The sequence below is a fragment of the Vicia villosa genome, linkage group LG5 (genome assembly GCF_029867415.1).
Source record: "Vicia villosa cultivar HV-30 ecotype Madison, WI linkage group LG5, Vvil1.0, whole genome shotgun sequence".
Lineage (NCBI taxonomy): Eukaryota > Viridiplantae > Streptophyta > Magnoliopsida > Fabales > Fabaceae > Vicia > Vicia villosa.
In genome coordinates, this window is record NC_081184.1 from 83,531,324 (window position 1) to 83,549,281 (window position 17,958).

Genomic DNA, 17,958 nt, shown 5'->3' on the forward strand with positions numbered 1-17,958 from the left:
TAGGTGGTTACAAACTTAAATGCATTTATACAACCCTTTATTAAACAAATAACGCAAACTTGGTGGTCACGGTAGTTGATATTAGCATGACTTCAGTTAAACAATTCATGGAAAGGAACTGGAATTTTGTGAAGCTTCTAGACTTATTCTACAATGATGAAGGGTACTTCATCATGCGATTCCATTCGTTCTAGGAGAAAGAAGTTGTGTTATCTAAAGGGCCTTACACTATACTGAATATGCCCATGTTAATCAGAGATTGGTCGCCAAATTTTAATTTGAAGAGAGACATGCTCAAAACTATACCAATTAGGGTCACTCTTCCTCATCTACCTTTATATCTATGGGGAGCCAGAAGTTTAGGGAGAATTGGAAGTATTTTGGGGACACAAATTGTTACTGACGAATGCACAGCACAAAGGCTCAGAGTCTCATATGCTCGAATTCTAATAGAAGTTGATATCACTCAAGAGCTTCCTACAGAGATTGTTATCAAAGACACAGAAGGGAACAAGATGAATCAAGTTTTGGAATACGAATGGAAGCCGAAGTTTTGTGGTAAATGCAAGAAATTCGGCCACATTTATGATAAACCTCTAGTGAAGAAGGAGAAAGTATGGAAACCAAAAATTCCTCCTAATTTGAACAGCACTGATGCAGCTGAATCAAGTAATAAGGGAGTGACTACTACCAAGGATGATGATACTGACTGGACCAAAGTGCAAAGGAGTGGTAAGAAGCAGTGACAGAAGCATGTACACCTAGGATTCAATGCACAAATGATTTTGGACCACTTGGAGATTTGAATGCCTCCTTGTTGGTACAAGACAAGGTGCCATGATTGTTTCTTGGAATGTTAGTGGACTCAATAAGGTAGGAAAGACTTGAGAAATTAGTTCCCGTCTCAAGGGTCTAAATCCTACAATCATAGTTCTTTTGGAAACTAGAGTGAAAATAAATAAGGCAGTGGCTATTAGAAATAAGCTTAATGTGCATGAAAAGTACCTTGACAATTATGATCATCATGAAAATGGGAGAATTTGGTTACTTTGGGATGACAACAAAGTTGATGTTAAACCAATTAGCAGTACTAGTCAGTTGCTACACTGTGGAGTTTATACCAAAAATGGTGAGTTCCTTAATTGGCTTACTTCCATCTATGCGATGAACCACTTGGAGGATAGGAGAAGGCTATGGAAAGACATTGTGAATTTGCAGGTTCAGAATAATGACTCTTGGTGCTTACTTGGTGATTTCAACAATGTGATTCATGCCCAAGACATAATTGGGGGTAGAGATGTCACTGAAGCTGAAACTTGTGATTTTAAAGAGATGATGCAAAGTGTTGGGATGTACGAAGGAGACAGTACGGGTGACTACTTCACCTGGTCGAATAAGCAAGTTGAGAACACCATCTATTCGAGAATTGACAGGTTTTTGGGGAACTTAACGTGGCTGCAGCAGAACATTGATTCTTCTTTAATCATCATGCCTCCTAGCATTTCTGACCACAGTTTATTATGTCTGAAAACTACAGTAAAGCATAACCATTTCAGAGGCAATTTCAAGTATAGAAATAGTTTGGCTAGGATCACAGGGTTTCATGATGCTGTTGAGAAAAATTGGAGGATTCCTATATCGGGGAACCCTATGTATGTGTTATGGGTGAAACTAAAGAGGCTGAAAGATGTGTTAAGAGTTCTTTGCACTAATTTCCATGATATGAAGAGGAAAATAGATGCAGCAAGGCAGGATCTTGAAAAGGCTCAAATTGAGCTTTGCACTAACAGATTCAATATTGATAAAATTGAGAATGTTCAAACTTGGTCTAATAATTTGATGACTCTTAATGCGGTGGAGGAAAGCGACCTGAAACAAAAGGCTAAGTTGGATTGGATTAGGCTTGGAGACGGAAACAATGGGTACTTCCATGCATCTATTAGAGGAAGACTTAAACAAAATACCATCCAATTCTTACATAAGGAAGATGGCAGTATTATAACTAGTCAAGAGGACATTGAAAAGGAGGTGTTGGAGTTCTATGGAGGTCTTCTTGGCTCCACTAACAGCAACTTGTTGGGAATTAATATTCCTGCTATTAGAAAAGGAAATACTCTAAACCAGCTTCAGAGGGATTTCCTAGAGGGTTCTGTTATAAACTGTGAAATAACCAAAGCTATTAAGGAGATGGGAATCAACACTACTCCTGGGATGGACGGCTTTGGTTCGGGCTTTTTCAAGGATGCTTGGAACATTGTAGGAAATGATGTCACTGCTGCTATTCAAGACTTTTTCACTCATAACAGGCTGCATAAAGGTTTCAACAGTGTTGTTGTTGCTCTAATTCCAAAACATAAAGATGCGAGAATGATGAAAGATTATAGGCCCATTTCGTGTTGCATTACGATTTACAAGGTGATCTAAAAAATTTTAAACAACCGGCTGAGAAGTCTAATTGGGTGCATTGTAAGTAAGAATCAGGCTGCCTTCGTGCCTGGCCAGCATCTGCATGATCATGTGTTATTGGCTTTCGAGTTGCTGAAGGGCTACGAAAGGAAGCATGGCGCTCCAAAATGTATGCTTCACATAGACATTCAGAAAGCGTATGACATGGTGCATTGCGATGCTCTGGAGAAAATTCTAAGTGAGTTTGGTTTCCCTGGAAAATTTATAGGGTGGATAATAACTACTATTAAAAATGTGTCATATGTGTTTAAGGTTAATGGTAAACACACTATGAAGATGTCAGCCAAGAGAGGTATTAGGCAGGGGGGCCCATCTCCCCCCTGCTGTTCATTTTGGTCATGGAGTATCTAAATAGAATTCTTTGCCAGTTGGAGAAGATTCCTGATTTTAAGTACCATTCAAAATGCAAAAATTTGAAAATCACTAATCTTTGCTTCGCTGATAATTTGTTGTTGTTTGCTAAGGGTGATGCGGTTTCGATTAGCCTCTTGATGGAGAAAATCAATTCTTTCTTAAAATCCATGGGTCTCAAGGTCAACCCTAAAAATGCTCTATTTTCTTTGGGGCTGTTGATTGGGAAACAAAAGATGACATATTGAACATCACTAGCTTTTCGGAAGGCGAAATTCTGTTTCGCTATCTTGGGATCCCTATGTCTAATAAGAAACTAGCAATAAAGCACTATGATGTCCTTATTGAGAAAATTATGTGCAGAATCACTCACTGGAGTTCCCGTCTCCTTTCTTATGCAGGAAGGGTCCAACTTATTCAAAGTGTCGTTTTTGCCACGGTTAATTTTTGGATGCAGTGTTTGCCTCTTCCCAAAGGAGTTATTCAGAAGATCAATGCTTCCTGTAGAAGTTTTCTTTGGATAGGTGATATAGAGATTTCCCGTAAATCTCCGATAGCCTGGGAGATAGTTTGCAGCCCCTAAGAAAATGGAGGTTTGAACATTATAAATCTCTCTTTTTGGAACCAGGTTAATTTACTAAAGCTGTTGTGGAACATTTCTCAAAAATCTGATAGTCTGTGGATAAAGTGGCTTCATTCTTATTATGTCAAAGATAAATCTATATGGAGCTTAGACATTAAGAATAGCCACTCTTGGATTTTTAAGTGTATACTGAAACTACGACCTCTCTATCAGCAGCACATTCAGCTTATGCAAGATGGTTTCAAGTCAAAGAAAATATATTTGGCCTTGGTCAGTGGTACTGATAAAGTTTTCTAGAGAACGGTATTTTTTCGTAATTTGGAAAGGCCTCGTGCCCAGTTTACTCTTTGGCGGCGAAAAACAACAGAAAAGATACCATGAAAACGATTGAGAATTAATTTATTTTTAGGATGAGGGATTACGGCATCGTCACTATATTGTACAAGGGTTATAGGTTGTAGAAGTTGCAGAATTAACGCGCTAAAATTTAGCGGGAAGTTTTTAATCTTTTACTAAAGATGGTAATTATGTGAACAATATTTATTTATCTATAAAAAATTATAATTAATGAAATAGAACGTGCCTTAAAAAATGTGTTTGTATGATTCGTCATTTTTAACATTCGTTCCAAATATCAGTGTTGTTTTTTTTTATTAATTTAATTATTCATCTTGCAACAAAAAATATATCTTTATTTTTTTGTTAATATTTATTAATTTTTAGTTATATTTTTTTGTAGCGGTAAATTTTGAAGCCACAAAAGATACAAATTTATATGTCATAATACATATTTCACTTCTTCATCTAATTCACTCTCTCTATATTTCAACTTCTTCAACAATATTTTTACTAAATTTTTTACTTATAATTTGCTAATTCTTAGTCATGTTTTTCAAATCATATATTTATCATGCAACTACTAATTTCGAAATCATGTTTTCATTATTGTTGAAATTAATAGTTGTGTTGTTGGGGTTTGAAATCTCACCTTAAGTAGGTTTCTAGGTTGTTGGGTGTATAAAAATGTGGTGACAACTTCACCCTTAAAGCTAGTTTTTGAGGTTGAGATTTAATAGTTATTATTAATGTGTCTTGCTTAATTTTTTTCTATTTTATTTCATTTCTAATTTTATTGTTTTCTTAATTATCTTCTATATTATTTTTCTAGATATAGGCTTTAAAAAAGAGAAAAATATATATTTTTTCTTAATAAAATTGTAATTGAAGAAGTTAGGCTATCGATGGGGTGAGATATAATATAAATAAAAGTATCTATTGTCCGAGAAAGTATTAAAGTTTAAAAATAAATTTAAAATAAGTTAATATGAGTTTTTATGTTGATTGATTTTATAAAAAGATTAAGAATAATTTGATAGTTTGTATTTTAATATAGTTTTAAAAATAAAAAATATACAAAAGTTTAAACACGATAAAATATAAAGGTTTAAAAATAATAAAATGAAGAAAAAAATGCTAAAGTAATGGCTTTCTTATTATTGGTCTTGACAAAAAAAAAAAATCTCCTCTTTTTAAATGTAACATTTTGTTTTCTCTAATTTTATGGATTTTTTATAAAAAATATTGACTTTCAAGCATCATAAAATAATTATTTTATTAGAATTTTTGAAAATATTGGGTTATATGATATAATGGATTAGAGGATGAATTTTTATTATTGTTTTGAAAAGAAATTTAAATTAATTTCATTACCATACACTACTAGAAATACACGTATTTCCTGCGGAATTACCTGCGGATTTTTACTAAATTTCCGCAGGAAACGTGTTTCTTGCGGATTTTCCTGCGGTTTTATGTCCCCGGCTAAAACCTTCGTGGGTAATATTTTTCGCAGGTAATTCCGCAGGTATTTCCGCAGCTAAATCCGCAGGAAAGAATTCGTAGATAAATCCGTTGGTAAATCCGCAAGAAATGTATATCCGCAGGAAAATCCACAGGAAATTTCTTTCTCAAATTAAATAATTTTTTATTTTTATAAACTTTTGAACCATTATATATATTTAAATAACTATAATATAAAATAAAATTATAATTTTCAATTTAAATTAAACTTGAATTCATAGAACATAATTGGTAAGAAGTATTTACATAGTCATTACTAATAATGATTCAAAAAATCAAGTTATTACTAATCATTTGTCAACCAAGTTAAAAAGATAATACAATCCAAAAACTAAGTCAAAATGAAAAAAAAGGTACAAATCAAAATTCATTTTAGTGTGTTGAGGCCGGAGTTGAGTGAGTTGAGGCCGACTTGGATGTGGAATAGGTTGTGGTTGTGGTTGGAGTTGAGTGAGTTGAGGCCTACTTGGATATGGAATAGTTTGGGGTTGAGCTTGACCTTGAGCTTGATATTGAGTGAGTATAATGATATGAGGACTAGGTTGGGGTTGAGTGTGTTGTGGTTGAGTGAATTGAGGTTGAATAAGATATGGAATAGGTTGAGGTAGAGTGGGTTGGGGTTGAATAAGATATGGAATAGGTTGGGATTGTTTGGGTTGAGGTTGAGTGAATTGAGGTTGTGTGACTTCATGTTGAGTTGATATATTCTTCTTGTACTTTTTTGGCGGCATAGTTTAAGAGAATTCAAACGAATGCAAAACCTGAAAAGTTAGAGTGCAACAAATCTTAATAGGGGACCCTAACAAAATATACAAAATCTTAATAAAACTGCATGCAGTAGCAGTATCAATACACACCCATACATTTATCCATATTGACTATAGCCCATGCAGTAGCAAAATTGAAGAATTTATTGACTATCTGTTCCTTGAGGAAACTCAGACAACAAATCTAAAGATAACATTCAGCACTAGAATAACTCTTAATACATGAAGGGACTAGAAACATGGTATCTACTACTTAACTTTTCAATAAAATAGTCTTACAATCTAATCAAGTCAGGGATAACTTTTCAAGATTACTTAGTTAAACAAATCTGAAGATAACATTCACCACTGTAAACTGTCTGCGGCTTTTAAACTATTAAATTGTCAACTGTATCAGGAATCACATAATTAATTGTTTATTTTGCTACTGCATCAACAAGAACTATCTCTTCATAGTCACACACACTTATACAATCCCACTAGATGGTCACTAATGTAGGACATTTGAAGCCACTAAGATATATGTATACTCAATAAAATAGTGAAATCTATGTATTTTTATTCAACAAAATAGTCATTGTTAGAAAGAGAATATTACTAAACTATTCACAACATAACATACATAGAGTAGGAATGCTGATTGTGGCGCATTTAGGTTCGTAGATAATGGACATGCTATCGGTATAGGTTCACCAAGGCAAGAGGATTGAAAAATGATGAGAATGTGTTGTGTGCTTTAATAGAAATGGTGGTTGACTAATCTATAGATGTTTCACTTATTAAATATTCTCCAATATTATTTGCAAACACATTCAGTTTTCATTAACTTTTCTATATATAATTGACTATTATAAGAGTTTGTACACAACCAGTCACAATAATTTAATAATAATTTGGAGACATGGTCCTTTCACTCATACAATTAGGTGGCACTGGCAAAAACAGAAAATTGACAGTGTGCAGAATTAGCAGGGTTCAAAGACGAACCTGAGCTTCTATTCTATTGATGCTTTCTTGCTTCTTGTATGCCCTGTTCAGAACAAAACTTTTCATTAAGAAACTTCTCATAGAAAACTCTTTGGCATAGGAGGAAAGATAACATAAATCTCAACCAGCAGAACATAGTCAGAGAAAAGACAAGGGGAAAAGTGTAAGCTTCAATCCTATAATCCATACTTGATGTTTATGGTTAAATTAAAATTAAAAATTAACTATCCTTCTATTTCCAACTTGACTTCCTCTGTCTGAAGCTTCTCCTCGACATTTCTTCGAACATCTTCTATCCTTCTTGCAGTCTCTTCTTTCAACAGTGCCAAATCCTCCTCAAGTGGAGCCTCGTAGTAACTGTAGCAACCTGCCCTAAAAATTTATAACTTAGAGAGTCGCCACCTATTCTGAAAGGCGAATAGGAAACCCTACGCAGTATAGAGATCAGGGTAAGATACTATATTCGGGTCGAGGGAAGGTGTTAGGCACCCTCAACCCTTTCCTAAAGGTTAACATTGCAAAGATAAGGGTTATGGCAAAACATAAAGAAAGATGACAGACAGTAAATAAAGTTAAAGGCTAATTATTTGAACATGATTAGAGTTTGGAAGAGGGGGACTCGCCTTGTTGCCAAGTGCCTACGTACCTCCTTATGGAGGATCAGAGTCTACGTAGTTCGGGCCAGGGTTGTACGCCTTAGAATTAGAATTTTGATTTGAGATGGTTTGAAGGCTTTTTGAATGGCCTATCGTAGTTTTGAATAAGGATGAAAGGCATTTTGAGTTGCCTAGGATAAAAATCCGTAGTATCGTGGTTTAGTGTATTTTGAGATTTGGGCGTACAACCCTGATTTAATTTGTACCATTAATCGCGATGATCAATAGGTTTGATCACCATAATTAACAGATTAACAAAAGCATTGCTAATTATTCTAATTGATTGATTCGATTATCACCGTTAGCAAATTGATGTGTTTTGATTATTTTAATTATTTAATTTTATCATTATCCCTCGTAATCAATAGGTTCGATTACAAATAATATTAAATTTGATAAAGGGAAATATGCTAATCATCGTAACCAATAAGATGGTTAAAACCATTTAGCAAAATAGGTTTGTTTTAATTATATTATTTAATTAGAGTAAATTGATTATATGCGTAATTTTATCGTTTTGATATTTTATATTTCTTGTTATTATTCTTTTAATAGAACTTAATTTAATTTAACCTAACTAGTTATGTACCTATAAGAACAAGATCAAATTAGTGAAATAGAATAAAACCACTATCCTAAAAAATGATAAATTCAATGGGTGCTGTTAGCAATGGATATGTAGGTGTTAGTAATAAACAAAGAAGACTCATCATTCACATGGCAAACCACTAAATATCTAACCTTAACCCAAAAGTTAATTATTAGTTATAAATAAATAAAAAAATATAAAAGTGTAAACAAAAGAATAAAGAAGTTAAAACGTGGAAAGAGAGAAATCAGATCTGCAAAAAACTTCTATCTCCTCTTCCATGCGGTCTCTAATCTCTCGCTTTTCTTCATCTTCTTCAATAGCATAAACAAAACTTCAACCTTTCCTCTTTCAATTTCTCTTCTCTGGCGGTGCAGTTGATTGAGTGTTGAACGTGGCACGCGTCTAGGGGGTGAATCGGAGGGAGTTTCGTCAGTGGTGTGCGCGCGGTGGTCGGAGTTGTGTGCGTGATGCTGTACGGCATGGATCGGAACCTGAAGCGGCTGATTTCAGATGGCGGTGGGGTGATCTCCTTTTTCTTGTTTCCGGTCCTCTCTCTCTCTCTCTCTCTCTCTCTCTCTCCCTTGTTCTTACTGCCCCATTCTACCACTCTCATGCATACAAAACCCAGAATAAATGCATAAATCAGCAATAATATGGTGTCAGCCGCGAATAGCCGTGGCAAGGCTTATGAACATGCGGCGGAAATCAAGAACGCACGGCGGCGCTCATGGTGAGGCACGACGGTCGGCGGTGTCGTCTCCGTGGTCACCCGGAATCACAAACAACAAACAACAAGCTATTATTTGGTTCTCAAAGCTAAGTGAATCAAGGTTTACCTTTCGTTCTTGACGGTTGGATCGTGTAAGCTCCCTTCTGATTCCCTTCTTTCTTTTGTTTGCAGGTTCGGTTGAATGAATACGGCTCAAGGTTTCTTTCGTTTGCGGCGCTCCAAGAATCTTTTTTTCAGAAAATCTCCTCCCTCCTCATCTAATTTCTTTTCAATTTATAGTTAGGTTTTTCGATTTTTGCTTTAGGAAGAATTAGATTAGATTTTGATTCGTTTGCCATTGATTGTGTAAATTACACTTTTGATTCAATAAATCATAATCAGATTTTACTTTATATTTGTTAAGATGTGATTCAATGTTTGATTGAAGATTTGTCTTAAGATTTGATTGATTACGAATGTGAATATTTGATTTGTGATTCAATCAATTCATGGGCCTGGGCATTTGCTAGATGATTAGGGTTTCTTGTTTGCAGCGGCGCGGATGGAGATGAGGTAGGGTTTCTGCAGCGCTGAAAGGAAGAGGATGCACAGGAACCTGGGTCGGTCCTTGACCCGGTCCAAACCCGATCGAGTCTGGCACATGTGTGGCCCAAATCCAATCTATGGCCCATCTTGCTGTTGATTCATTTTTTGGCCCAATGCTTCCATTAGCTCGTTTTCTTTTTCTTTTTTTTTCACAGCAAAAACAAAAGAAACAAATGAAACCAATGACTTCAAATGAATCATTTAATTAATTAATTAATAAATAATTTAATTAACTAATGATATACTCTTAACCACAAACTAATTAATACTACTCTAATAATAATGATTAACACCACTTAATTAGTACTAATAATAATGTTTGATTAATCTTAATAACCTCAATATTATTTTTAGAACTAATAATAGGAATTAATAATTGCATAGTTAGTAGTAATATAAACATGGAATGGCTAATTGGAATAAATGGGTCAAAATAAATTGGACCTCAAATATTTGCCATTCACACCCCCACTAATTTATACGGGCATTTCATAAGAGACCGAGTTTAATAATAGGTATGTTAAACCCTATGGCTCTTAATTTTTAACGCCCTTAATAAATTAAAACGGGAATTGCACCGGGTAAATTTTGGGGTATGACAGCTGCCCCTATTTAATTACCTTGGATTGAATGGCGTGAGAATACGCAGGTCTCACGCTTTTCGAATCGAAGAGTTATTAAATAATGGAAGACCCCTAAATTTATCTTGCAGTTAGTGTGAGAAAAAAATATTCTCCTTGCTAAAGCTTGAGACTTACATAGCGAGGACTTGCAGTTAGTTGTAATCAGTTCGCCATAGTGCTAGCAGGCTTTTCCTGTGCCAATAGGAGTCACTTGCCTTGATTCGGACAAGTCTACCTGTATAGAAAATCGCTTTGTAAATGCGTATGCATTGCAGATGTATGAATGTTTACACATGTAGATGTCGCGTGTATGCAGATGAGTATGTATGTATGTATGGTAACTCCAACGTCTTATCTCCTTATCACCCATTGAGTTTGTTTCACCCTTTTGAGGTGTGTGCGAATCCTTGTTCGGATTGTATTTGAGGAGATGAAGTAATGTCAGACTACCTGAAGAGGTTTCCTGAACAGGGCAGATCATTGGCAGATATGAAGTAGATTAGGCTTTAAACAAAGCTCGGGAAGAACTGTCTTAGAGAAGACTAACTGAGAAACACCTTGAAAGAGCAAGATATATCTTAGAAAAGATTGGATAAATAGTTGCAGAATATTACCTAAAGCAGTTGAGACATGTCTTAAACAAGACTACCTAGAAAGGCTCCTAAAAGATATGAAGTATCTTGAACAAGATTACCTAGAGAGGCTTCCAAAAAGATATGAAACGTCTTAAACAGGATTACCTAGAGAGGTTTCTAAAAAGATATGAGATATCTTAAACAAGATTACCTAGAGAGGCTTCTAAAAAGATGTGAGACATCTTAAACAAGATTACCTAGAGAAGCTTCTAAAAAGATATGAAGTTTCTTAAACAAGATTACCTAGAGAGGCTTCTAAAAAGATATGAAACGTCTCAAGCAAGACTACCTAGAAAGGATATGAGATTTCTTAAACAAGATTACCTGGAAAGGCTTCTAAAAAGATATGAAATGTCTTAAACAAGACTACCTAGAAAGGATATGAGATTTCTTAAACAAGATTACCTGGAAAGGCTTCTAAAAAGATATGAAATGTCTTAAACAAGACTACCTAGAAAGGATATGAGATTTCTTAAACAAGATTACCTGGAAAGGCTTCTAAAAAGATATGAAATGTCTTAAACAAGACTACCTAGAAAGGATATGAGATATCTTAAACAAGATTACCTAGAGAGGCTTCTAAAAAGATATGAAATTTCTTAAACAAGATTGACCTGGAAAGGCTCTTAGACGGGAGATGATATGTCTTAAACAAGACTAACCTAGAGAGGTTCCTATAAAGGATATGAAGCGTTTTAAACAAAACTATCTAGAAGGATTCCTATAGAGGGTGCGATATTTTTAAACAAAACTACCTAGACAGGTTCCTATAAAGGACGCGATATGTTTTAAACAAAACTACCTAGAAAGGTTCCTACAAAGGACGCGATACGTTTTAGACAAAACTGTCTAGAAAGATTCCTATAAAGGGGACGATACGTTTTAAACAAAACTACCTATTAAGGTTCCTATAAAGGATATGGCATGTTTTAAACAAAACTACCTATAAAGGTTCCTATAAAGGACATACGACGTTTTAAACAAAACTACCTAGAAAGGTTCCTATGAAGGACATAAGACGTTTTAAACAAAACTACCTAGAAAGGTTCCTATAAAGGCTATGAAAGATTTTAAACAAAACTACCTAGAAAGGTTAGGATATGTCTTAAACAAGACTGCTTGGAAAGATTAGGATATTTGTCTTGGACAAGACTACCTGGAGAGGTAAGAAATTCTTTGGTTGCTTCTGGGTTGTCTTTGAAGAAAGACTTGGAATGTATATGTTGAGATTGAACCGTTGATACGATCGTATTTGCGCTTGTAATGTGATGATAACATCCTCTTGATTATGAAGTGACCTGAAAAGGCGAATGTTGAATTTATGCAATGTTATGATGCATGCGTCATGTAATGAGATTCTCAAAATAAATGAGAATTATGTATGTTCGATGACCCCCACTGTAGGTCGTAAATAATACAGGCGTAAGAAGGCCAATTACGCAGCAATGCTCTTTGTGTGATACTTGCGTGATTTCCCTGATACCCGAAATCTTGAGAGACGCACCATTTGACTTGAAGGAAATATCCTTAGAGGGAACTCGAATATTACCATGTCATGCCACGAGCCTGATATGCACTGCCCCAATATTTGAAATCTTGAAAGATATGCCCCAGTCGATAGGATCATTGATTGTATGCCCCTGTTTAGGAGAACCCCCTAGATGTGGTTTACCCGGTTCAGGGGTCTTTATTAGCAATGATCGCCTTTGATTAACTCAATCTCCATGATGTTAAGTATTGATTCGAATGTGAAGCAGATGCTCTTCAGAATTAGTCATGCGTCTTGATCGTGTCCGATGGACAAAAGTTCACTGAATACTCAGAATGAGATGATGTCTTCTATGAGATTACCTGAAGAGGATCCTGGAAAGGATATGAAATTGTCTTGAACAAAGATTGCGCTTTAAACAAAGCTCAGGGAGGCACGTTCGCAAATAGGGTCAAAGAATCCCAGAGAGGATAAAGACTATTTTGAAGAACATGGTGTTTTTAACAAAACTCAGGGAAAGACATTTTGAAAAAGACTACCCTAGAAAGGATAGGAGACCGTCCTAAAGAAGACTGTACCTTTAAACAAAGTTTGACACGGTTTATAGGAGAAATTTGAACATGTCTGAAAAGATTGACGGGTGTCTTTGAGAATATTACCTAGAGAGGTTCCTAGAAAGGACAAGGGGTTTTTTTGGAGAGCATTACCTGAAAAGGAATATCTTAAAGAAGACTGAAAAAGTTAGGAGACGTCATACAGAAGACTACCTAGAAAAGGTTTTTAGAAAGGAATATGTCTTAGAGAAGACTATCTGAAAAGATTTCTGAAAAATGACGAGAAACACCTGGAAAGGTTTGTAGAATGTGTCTTAAAGAAGACTATTTGAAAAGGGTTCCTAGAAAGGGTAATAGATATTCGAACATGTCTTAAAGAAGACCACATGGACAAATTGAGAGATGTTCTATAGACGTTACTGGAAAGGACGTGCGAGTGGTATTGACAACATTCGATACTGAGTGACCTTTTGCAACGTGCCCCCTAGTAATGGACTTGCCCCATGGGCTATTCAGAGTCCTTGAGAGATCCCATGGATCTTGATTAGATTGCCCCAGATTGATAGGACAACAATGGGCTATGCCCCGTGTATACAGTAGCCATCCGAGTCAGGCGTAAGAGATATTTCTTCTTTGATATGCTTTTAAAGTTATCTCGCCTGCCAGTAGGTTTTTAGCCATTAGCCATGCCCCACGCAACTTCTCCCCGATGTTAAAATATTGGAATATATATAGACCAGTGTGCTTTACGATGAAACTCATAAGATGCGAATGCATATGTCTGTCTTGAAAGCTTAAAAAACATTTTTTTTTAGGAAAACAAAGTTTTTTTGTAAGAAAGTGATATCAACTCAAGAGTTATAGTAGACCTTAAGGAGTCGGGATACCTTTTTGTAACGGTATGCTTTCGAACTAACCATGTTTCAGTTAGGACTTTTAAGGGTTGTAACGTGGCCTGGTTCACGGTTTTAAGAAACAAAGGATAATGGCTCAAAGTTCATTTGTACCCACCCCAATCTTCGTGACGTTCTCCAGTCCTACGCTCAGTTAACTATGCATTTACGCTCCAAAAGAATTTGGGAATTATAACATCGACATTTATGATGGTTCAAAAACCAAAGGTTTATCTGCAAAGGCAGTCATCCTCCTTTTGTAATATCTTCCTTTTGTCGAGGGCATGTAGTGACTTCTTTTTTCACTTTATTATCCCTAATTTTTGCCTGAACTGCTTAAAATTACAGTCAGCGGGATGCCCCCCCATTTCGCCTGAGCCTCCTTAATAGGTTTTGACTTGGCAGGCCTTGCATTGTTTTTTCTTTTTCTTTACGGTCATTGACTGCCAGGTTTAATTATGACGGAGAACCATCAGTGGTTATGTTCAAAGGAACAATTTGGGATAATCAAGTTAACTGAACAGCTACCCTACCCCAGGTTATATTTTGAGGGTTTTTATTTTGTAGTGAAGGAAAACTCCTACTTCTTAGGCTCAAAAGGGTTGACGAGGGATTAACATCCTTATATCTCCACTGTATTGGAATTGAAACAATGCCTGTACATCGTCAACACGGTCTGTTCGAAAGCATATTGTATGGTATTGTGGTATCGTTTTCGTTATTCTCCCTCTAAAGGTACACATCTTTGAACAAAAGTTGAATATCACAAATAATAAAACCAAGTAAAAACACAGTTTTGAATATAGTGAAAACACTAGGAATAAACCAAGACAAACGTAAGCAATGCATTAATGATTATTGTAAAGTACATAGCGTATACCGCAAACCAATGTTTAAACAAACTGAAAGGAAATTGCAAATGAAAACAAAAACTAATGATCTAAGAAACCCTCCTTCTAGCCACTTATAGCATTAGACTTGCGAGGCTCTTCGAACTCAATGAGCCCTTCTTCAATTAGATCTTGGATCTTGTGCTTCAACGGCCCACAATCCTCTGTATCATGACCAGGACTATCTGAATGATAAGCGCACCTAGCATGATGCTTGTACCCAGGAGCGGGGTTAGCTGGAGCCGAGTATGGAGGTAGCAGAGTTATCAAATTCTGACTGAGCAGGTATTGCAAAGCTTGAGACAGTGGCATGTGCAATGGAGTAAATGATCGTTTTGGCTTGGACCTCCAGGGGCGTTGGCCACCCTGTTGTTTTTGCTGATCCTTCTGTTGTAGTGTTGGTGTCTGATTAACCAGGATTGCTCCAACGGTGTTGGGTTCCTTCTTTCCGTCATATGACTTCTTTGTGTGATAGGAACCTGAGGGTGCCCCTTGTATCTTCCCATTTTTGATTCCATCTTCAATTCTCTCACCAATGACTACCAAGTCCGAGAACCCTGAAGATATGCTTCCGACCATCTTGTCGTAGTATGGTCCTTGCAAGGTGCTCATAAATATGTCCACCAGTTCTTTTTCCATTAGGGGAGGTTGGACTCGAGAAGCCATTTCCCTCCACCTTTGGGCATACTCCTTGAATGATTCATCCTTCTTCTGTGACATGTTTTGTAATTGCATCCGATTGGGTGCCATGTCCAAGTTGTACTTGTATTGCTTCAAGAATGTGTTAGCTAGATCATTCCAGCTTCTGATATAGGATTTCTCCAGTTGCATGTACCAGTCAATAGACGCTCCGCTTAAGCTTTCTTGAAAGAAATGTATCATTAGCTTTTGATCGTGGGCGTAGGCAGCCATTTTCCGCACATACATGCGCAAGTGATTCCTCGGACATGTGAGTCCTTTGTATTTCTCGAAATCGGGAATCTTGAATTTGCGAGGGATAGTCAAGTTTGAGACCAAACTCATTTCGAAGGCATCCACATCGAAGGCATCGTATCCTTCTACCAGTTTTAGTCTTTCTTCCAGCGCTTTGATTTGTTCACTATCCTTGGAGTCTTCCCTAGAGTCGGGATTAGACTGTTGTGTCTGAGGTGCTTGGTCTGTGTTGTCCACCTCTTGTACTCCGTATTGTAGGTCCAGGTAATCTTCGTCCTTAGGGACATTGTCAGCAGGAATGCGAACTATGCGGGTTGTCCCTTTAGTATGTGGAGTGGGGACAAATCCCTCTTGAGAGGCCTCTCCTTTCTCTTGGAATTGGATAGCCCTTCTGACTGATCGGACCTGAGGTCTGTCCCTAGCCGGGCCAAAGCCTGAAACAAATCCTAGCAGCGGGTTTTTGTCATTGGGAATCTCATCCTGAACCAGGGTATCCCCAGACTGAACCTCTTTTGCTTTTTCTTGTTTATCTAGTAGGGCCTTCATGAGTCCTAGCATCTGAGTCATACCTCCTTTAACCTCTTCCACACTAACCTTCAGTTGATCCACCTCCTCACGAAGGGCGGCTTGATTCTGTTCTAGCTGATCCATTGATTTCTTTTGCTGAAATCTTGTCTGGTAAGACGGTCGGGATGTTAGATTATCCTTCCCAATGGTCTCTTGCTCTGAAGATAAAAGAGAAATCTTCTTTCAATGCCATGACAATGATATGCATGCCATGAATGATATGTTTTATGCGTGCTTATGTCTTATCCACATCCATTGATGTAATAACTCCTTTTTTTTTTATCTTTCTCATTATTTTTTGGATAAGACATGATGCAAGAATGCACATGATTCATGGTGAATGCCACAATTATATGAGATATGTAACAAATAATGAAAGCGTACAGTTAAACACATAAGCATATAAGCCCTAGGTTCATAGGTTCGACGTAACGGCTCAGGGGCCTACCCTTCCCACGGGAATGTTCTAGAAGGTCTCATGGGATTGTTCGTAGCCGCCGAGACTTTTTGTCTCTTTGGATTTTGGAACAACTCATTGGTCCATGAGGTTCGAATTTTAGGGGTTGGTTCCCAGAGAGATCAGCTAAATACCAAGTCCAGCCCTCAACAAGGTCGAGCCTCGTATCAGACCTTTCCGGATATTCAACCCACTCTGAGTGGAATTATAATAAGACTCGTAGGGGATGTAATTCCCCTCTGGTCATTATTATAATTCCAACGCTTAGGCTTAACAGCAATCAGATATAAAACCCAACAGTACAAATTATAACAATTAAGCATTTTATACAGATATGACAAATAAACATTTAATGAAAACAATAAATAAATAAAGAATTATATTTATTATTAAAAAAAAAACCTTCCCCAAAACCCTAAAAATGGCAAATTGCCAAACCCTAATCGCTCGCCACAAACCTAAGTAATTTGCCAAACCTAAACCCTCTCAAGCCTTAGGAGCATAATAATTCACCATCGATGATTTTCCCCAGCAGAGTCGCCAGCTGTAGCAACCTGCCCTAAAAATTTATAACTTAGAGAGTCGCCACCTATTCTAAAGGGCGAATAGGAAACCCTACGCAGTATAGAGATCAGGGTAAGATACTATATTCGGGTCGAGGGAAGGTGTTAGGCACCCTCAACCCTTTCCTAAAGGTTAACATTGCAAAGATAAGGGTTATGGCAAAACATAAAGAAATATGACAGACAGTAAATAAAGTTAAAGGCTAATTATTTGAACATGATTAGAGTTTGAAAGAGGGGGACTCGCCTTGTTGCCAAGTGCCTACGTACCTCCTTATGGAGGATCAGAGTCTACGTAGTTCGGGCCAGGGTTGTACGCCTTAGAATTAGAATTTTGATTTGAGATGGTTTGAAGGCTTTTTGAATGGCCTATCGTAGTTTTGAATAAGGATGAAAGACATTTTGAGTTGCCTAGGATAAAAATCCGTAGTATCGTGGTTTAGTGTATTTTGAGATTTGGGCGTACAACCCTGATTTAATTTGTACCATTAATCGCGATGATCAATAGGTTTGATCACCATAATTAACAGATTAACAAAAGCATTGCTAATTATTCTAATCGATTGATTCGATTATCACCGTTAGCAAATTGATGTGTTTTGATTATTTTAATTATTTAATTTTATCATTATCCCTCGTAATCAATAGGTTCGATTACAAATAATAATAAATTTGATAAAGGGAAATATGCTAATCATCGTAACCAATAAGATGGTTAAGACCATTTAGCAAAATAGGTTTGTTTTAATTATATTATTTAATTAGAGTAAATTGATT